The sequence below is a fragment of the Mus musculus genome, chromosome 15, assembly GCF_000001635.26.
Source record: "Mus musculus strain C57BL/6J chromosome 15, GRCm38.p6 C57BL/6J".
In the NCBI taxonomy this organism is placed as follows: domain Eukaryota; kingdom Metazoa; phylum Chordata; class Mammalia; order Rodentia; family Muridae; genus Mus; species Mus musculus.
In genome coordinates, this window is record NC_000081.6 from 27,055,312 (window position 1) to 27,062,129 (window position 6,818).

The following is a 6,818-nucleotide window of genomic DNA, read 5'->3' on the forward strand; positions in this document are numbered from 1 at the left end:
TGGATGGATCACAGGGCTCCCAATGGAGGAGCTAGAGAAAGTAGCCAAGGAGCTAAAGGGATCTTCAACCCTATAGGTGGAACAACATTATGAACTAACCAGTACCCCTGAGCTCTTGACTCTAGCTGCATATGTATCAAAAGATGGCCTAGTCGGCCATCACTGGAAAGAGAGGCCCATTGGACACGCAGACTTTGTGTGCCCCGGTACAGGGGAACGCCAGGGCCAAAGGGGGGGAGTGGGTGGGTAGGGGAGTGGGGGTGGGTGGGTAAGGGGGACTTTTGGTATAGCATTGGAAATGTAAATGAGCTAAATACCTAATAAAAAAAAATAAATAAAAAGAACATTTTAAAAAGGAAAATATTAAACATGAAATGACTCTGGAAATGGGGCACACTGTGCCTGTATGCCCCAGTCTTTGTGTGCAGTGATCACTTCCCTCATAGAAGCTCAGAATGTAGAATCACAGACTAAGGCAAATGTTCAGATTTGAAATGAAAAATGCAAAACTGACAGCCAGAGATAATGTGACATTCTGATGTCAAGTTGATTGGCGTTCTTAAAAACTCCCTTTTAGTAGATGCAGTATATGTGCAGAAAAGTGTTTCAGGGCCATTCAAATACAGTTACTAGAAAACTCTGTTTCTCAACAATGACAGAGTGAAAACCAGGCAAGTCTGCTTTGCATTTTGAAAGGCTTTCTCTCTCTCTCTCTCTCTCTCTCTCTCTCTCTCTCTCTCTCTCTCTCTAAAGCAACTGCCTTTTGAACAAGCATCATGGAAAATTGCTGTCCAAGATTCACAGATAGTGGGAGAAAAAAAGTCATTGGCTTCATATGGTTCTCAACATTTTCTTTAAATGGTTCAGTTCTCATCTAATACTCACCTCCATTAAGAACAATTTTGGGTTCTTGGCAGCATGTACAAACTGCTTCCCTTCACATCTCTTCTTCCTGCCCCACCTCTTTCTAAGAGTGTTCTCTGATATCAAGCAGGAGTCTCTTCAGTCCTTAAAAAGCTCTTTCTGCTTTCTATCCTTTCTTTATATTTTCTTCTTGTTTTGAAATGACTGAGCCATTGTTTTCAAACTGCTTTCCTTAGAACATGAAGCCTCTGTCCACTTTGGAATCCCTTCACACAATAAACATAGGAGCAGCTGTTTTGATGAGCAAAAATTTCAAAACAACAAATTCTAAGGTGGTTTGAAGGCCCCTTTAAAAAGGTGAAAATATTTCTTCAACTTGGTTGCACTCCTTGGGGTTCAGTAATGAGAAAAAAAATGTTTCCTTTCCTTAAGTTGCAGATGTCAATAAATAGTCCTGGCAAAATTGTCCCAGCAAAATTAGGAATGCCATTCTTCTAAAGATGATCTGACTTTTAAAATGCACAGGCTTATTCCAGAAAGAACTCTTTGGAATGTCATGGAAACCTATTATCTCATCCAGAAAGAGGAGCAAATTCCCCAGAAGCAGTGCTGGGAGATCCTTATCTGAAGGTTCCCCTAACTCACGCCTTTAGCTGAAGTAGACACTCTGCCCCAAACAGCCCTTCAGAGTAACCATTTCATGGCTCTGAGGATCCCGAGAGATACTGATCTCTGTGGAAAATGGCACAAAGCTACCACAGCAAAGCAGGGCAGCGTGGAACATATGTACCACTGATGAGATCTTTAGAACAGAAATTGCACCTCTGGTTTGCATAAATGCTGGAAGGATAGTGATTTCTTTCCCATCTTGATGAAATTCAAGCCTGTGTTCTAGCTGCCCAGATGGAAGTTCCTGGTGTCTTTTTCCCCTGAATGTCTCCCATGGTTCCTCTTGCATGTGTCATAGTCTTGTTATTTTAAATGCAGATGTAACTACCTAACTTCAGACTTTATTATCAATAATAACATCTTTTGACAGGTATATATAATATGTTGGGCCTAATTAAGCAGCATGTGATGTATGTAGTCAATAAGGCTGTGCAAGAGTTAAATAACATGGTTCATCCTAAATTTAACACAAGACTGGTGGCTTTTCAAATAGTAGCACGTATTCCTTTACATGTCTGATTTGTTTGACTTACATCCTATTTGGTTTGGTGTTCTAAGAGGATCAATAACTACCATGCTGTAATAATACAATAGCATAATAACATACCAATAATAAAATAAATACCATATGGTAAAATACCATACCAATATTTGAACACGAATAAACATCATCTATAGTTTATTGAACTGCAACTGGAATTTGGCAGTCTTGACATAAAATAGTAGGGGTTTGTCTTTTCAAGGAAAAAAATAATTATATCAAAAATATAATAGGAAAAAAGTGTATCGAGATGCATGACGTCTCTAATGAAGGCATCAAAGCATCGCTGAGAGAAATGAAAGTAACTGAAATTAATAGAGAGGAAAATCCAGAATTCTCTAATAAAAAATAATGCTGCTCAGATGCCTGTGACCCTGAAATTGATCTAGAGGCTCCATGAATTGCATGGTATAATTTACAAGCCAGCTCCAAAATTTATATGGAAGTGAAAAGATCTGCAACAGTAACAATATCTTGAAAGAAAGGAACACAATGTGAGGCTCAAAAGATCTATGAGAAAGCCAGAACAATAAAGAAAGTATAGGCTTGGGAAAATGATAAACAGATCAGAAAATCCAGAAGCAAACTCATATATATGATGAATTTGAAAGAAAGATGTTACCTCTTTCTAAGAGGAAATAGACAAGTACTATTAGTGTCCATGCAGTGTTAACTCCACTCCTAGGCTTGTGGTATTCAAAAAACGAATTTAAGATGAATCCCAAATAGTAAAGTCTTACACGCGTTCTCGCAACCGGCCAGGAAGAACGCAACAAACCGGAATCTTCTGCGGCAAAACTTTATTGCTTACATCTTCAGGAGCCAGAGAGCAAGAGAGCAAGAGCTCTATTGCTTACATCTTTAGGAGCCAGAGCGCAAGAGAGCAAGAGCCAGAGCAAGAGAGCAAGAGCAAAAGCAAGAGTGCAAAGGCAAGAGAGCAAGAGTGCAAGAGAGCAAGAGCTCTATTGCTTACATCTTTAGGAGCAAGAAGCAAGAGCCAGAGCAAGAGCTCTATTGCTTACATCTTTAGGAGCCAGAGCGCAAGAGCGCAAGAGCAAAAGCAAGAGAGAGAAATGGCGAAACCCCGTCCCTTTTTAAGGAGAATTATTCTCCGCCTAGGACGTATTACTCCCTGATTGGCTGCAGCCCATCGGCCGAGTTGTCGTCACGGGGAAGGCAGAGCACATGGGGTGGAAAACTACCCTTGGCACATGCGCAGATTATTTGTTTACCACTTAGAACACAGGATGTCAGCGCCATCTTGTAACAGCGAATGTGAGGGCGGCTCCCCACAGTAAAGGATAAAAATTATGAACATTCTAACAGAAGACATGAGAGATATCTTCATGAGCATTAGATAGCAAAAACTTCTTATGGGTAGAGAAAAGGTGAACCAAAAAGAAAAAAAAAAGTAATAAGTCAATAGGATTTTGTCCAAATTTAGTAATTCTGCTCTTCAAAAACTTCAAAAACACTAGGAAGATAATGAAAAGGTAAGACATGTTCTGGGAAGAATTTATCTATCTTTCAATCACCTATATATATCAATACTGGCTCTATCTATCTATCTATCTATCTATCTATCTATCATTTACCAGTCTATCATGTATTTCTATGACAAATGACTTATCTCCAGAATTTATTTACAAAAAAAAAAAAATTCTGTAATTCATTAAAAAAAAAGTCAAATATGGAGCCTGGATCCAACATGGTCTCCACAGTATTTTTAAGTAATTGCCACATGGTACTTCTATTATACAAAAGAGGTAGGCTACAAAGCAGGCAAGGAACTGCCTGAAAACGTAGGGGTTTACTGTTGGTATTAGATGGCTGGAGTTGTAAGTGCTTCTCTTCAGTTATTCTAAAAGCGTCAATGTCATCACCAAAAAAGTTAGAAGTACTGTGTAGAAAACATTGGGAAAATGAGTCAAACTTTCCATGCTGATTTCCAAGTCAGGCAGGAGTCAAACGGCAGAAAGGCTTCTGAGTGGAAAGCAGAGAATCTTGTGTTCTTGCCCTGCAGCCATATTGCTATAAACCAGAGCAGTTCAAACCTTCACCAGGCAATGGTTTTATTTTATAAAACATAAAAGCTGGAAGACAGAGCTTCTAACATTGCTTCTAGAAGTCAACAACAACTGCCCTACACATTCATATATTTTATTTACCAGACATTTATAGGTAGCTACCACCTTATACTAAGTATAATTTATACATAGATAAATACAATTGACTAAATTTATTACATAAATCTAGCTGAAGAGACACACCATGCAGGTAAGAATAGCTTTAAACTATTCATGGAATTCAGAGCCAAGTATTGTTCAAGGAGGAATTGAAGTGCTTGGTGTATTCCAGAATGTCTTAGTTAGGATTTCCATCGCTATGTGGAAACACTATGACTGAAAGCAACTTGGGAAGAAAATCATTTATTTGGCTTATATTTTCCATAGGGCAGGAACTTGGAGGCCGGATCTGATGCAGAGGCCATGAAGAAGTGCTGCTTATTGACTTGCTGTCTTAGTCAGGGTTTCTATTCCTGCACAAACATCATGACCACCAAGCAAGGTGGGGAGGAAAGGGTTTATTCAGCTTACACTTCCACACTGCTGTTCATTACCAAAGGAAGTCAGGCCTGGAACTCATACAGGGCAGGAGCTTGGAGGCAGGTGTGGATGCAGAAGCCATGGAGGAATGCTGCTTACTGGCTTGCTTCCCCTGGTTTGCTCAGCATGTTTTCTTATAGATCCCAGGACCACCAGCCCAGGGGTGCCATTCCTCACAGTGAGATGCATCCTACCATAGCAATCATCAATAAAGAAAGTGCACCACAGGCTTGCCTACAGCCCAGTCTTACAGAAGCATTTTCTCCATTGAGTCTCCATCCTCTCAGATGACTCTAGCTTGTGTTTGACACAAAACTAGCCACCACAACTGACCTCTTGTTAAATTGACACACAAGCACATTGCTGTCAAGCCACAGCCTTTCCTTCTTGTCTTTATCTCCAAGATCAGAGATTAATATTGACATTAAAATGTAAACATTCCAGATTTTAAAAGTTCTATAGTCTTTAAATATTCAAACACTTACAAATTCCATCTCTTTAAAATATTCAGTCTCTTTTAAAACTCAAAGTCTTTGTCAAATTCGAAGTCTCTTTAAAAGTTCAAAGTTTTTCAAGTACAGACTCCTATAAAACAAAATTTAAGTTAAATAATTTACTTCAACAAGGAAGAAACATGGCAAGTCACAGTCTGAACAAAGCAAAACCAAATTCCAACGGTTTAAATAACCCAATATCCCATCCTGGAATTCACTCATAATCTCCTGGACTCCTTCAAAGGGCTTGAGTTACATATCTGGCTCTGTGCTCTGCAGCACACACAGCTTGTTTTCTAGGCTCTGGCTGATCCTACTCCACTGCTGCTGCTGTCCTTGGTGATTGTCCCATAGCACTTACACCTCTAAAGTCCTGGAGTCTCTTGCTGCAACCAAGATACACTTTTTATCAATAGCCTCTTTTATATTCCCTATATGAACTCCAGCCCTGCCGCTCAGGGGCAAGCCTCAGCTGATGTCCATGACTCCTTCATGTCTTCAAAATCAGTACAGCCTGGGTGATTCTTACACTACCAAATTCAGCTGATAGTGCAAGGTACAACCTTGGCCTTGGCCACCTCTGAATATACATTGCATATGCTGACTCAGAGGAAACATTTCCCAGGAGATTTCACCTCAAAGATGGTGATGATGATGATGGTGGTGGTGATGATGATGATGCTCTTCTTTTATTAAAAACTTTTTGCTGGTTCTTTGTGAATTTCATATCATGCATCTCAATCCCACTCACGTTCCCCAACTCTAATACTCATCCTGCACCCTCCCTGCCCTACAACAGAGGGGGAAAAAAAGGATCTCATTGTGGAAACTGTAGTGTATCACAGCAGGTTCCAGAGTGTACCCTTCAGTCCACACTTCTTTGCTTGCAAATGTTCATTGCAATGACTTGCTGGTCAAGTACAAGGACTCTGGCTTCTGCTACTCTATTGATACTGGAGCCTCCCTGTGACTCCTTTCGGATATCCTCCTGTTGCCATGTGTCAGGGATACCCTGTAGTTTTGGAAATATAGGAAGCTCCCTTTTATGCCCTTGCACAGTTCATCAGTGGGGTATATGTTGGGATGGGCCAATTCAAATTCCTGGATCTGGGCCTGGGAGGTATCTGAGCTGATCTAGTCTGTAGTCCTCTTCTGGGAACTATCAGGATCCAATCATTGTTTTTGTCTCGTTCCCTGTCTGAGCCCCCTGGCTCTGGACTGGTGGCCTTTTCATCTTGCTTTTTGCAGGGAATTTTAAGTTGCTAATCATTCAGATGTTCCTAGGTCAGAACACTGAGTATAGACATAGCCTCTCGCATTCCTCTCTGCCACCTAGGGATGCACATGTGACACAGCAGCCACATCTGCAGTACTTCATGGTCTTTTCTTAATCACCACTAATTTCTCAGCTCCAGCTAGCCAGCAACAATTGTCTCTGTAAGATAAAGGTTTTACTTAGGTGATGCAAATCTCTCGTTAACGAGAGTTGACTCTTCAGCCCTAGCTGACCTGAACCATGAATTCTTAATTCAAAATATGAAGCAGTCATGAGGACGTCTTTAAATGACTCTCAGACTTCTCTCTGTAACTTCACAAGCCAGTTCTCTACTGTCTGCATTTCTCTCCACTCTGTTTATCTTCTAA

The 6,818-nt window shown here is 40.4% G+C and overlaps 1 non-coding gene across 1 annotated transcript; it reads right to left on the reverse strand.

Moving 5' to 3' along the window:
- Positions 1-6,424: 6,424 nt before the first annotated feature.
- Gm23903 lies at positions 6,425-6,555 on the reverse strand. Its single transcript, XR_003951695.1, has one exon. It is a non-coding gene; the product is annotated as a small nucleolar RNA SNORA17 (small nucleolar RNA).
- Positions 6,556-6,818: the final 263 nt, after the last annotated feature.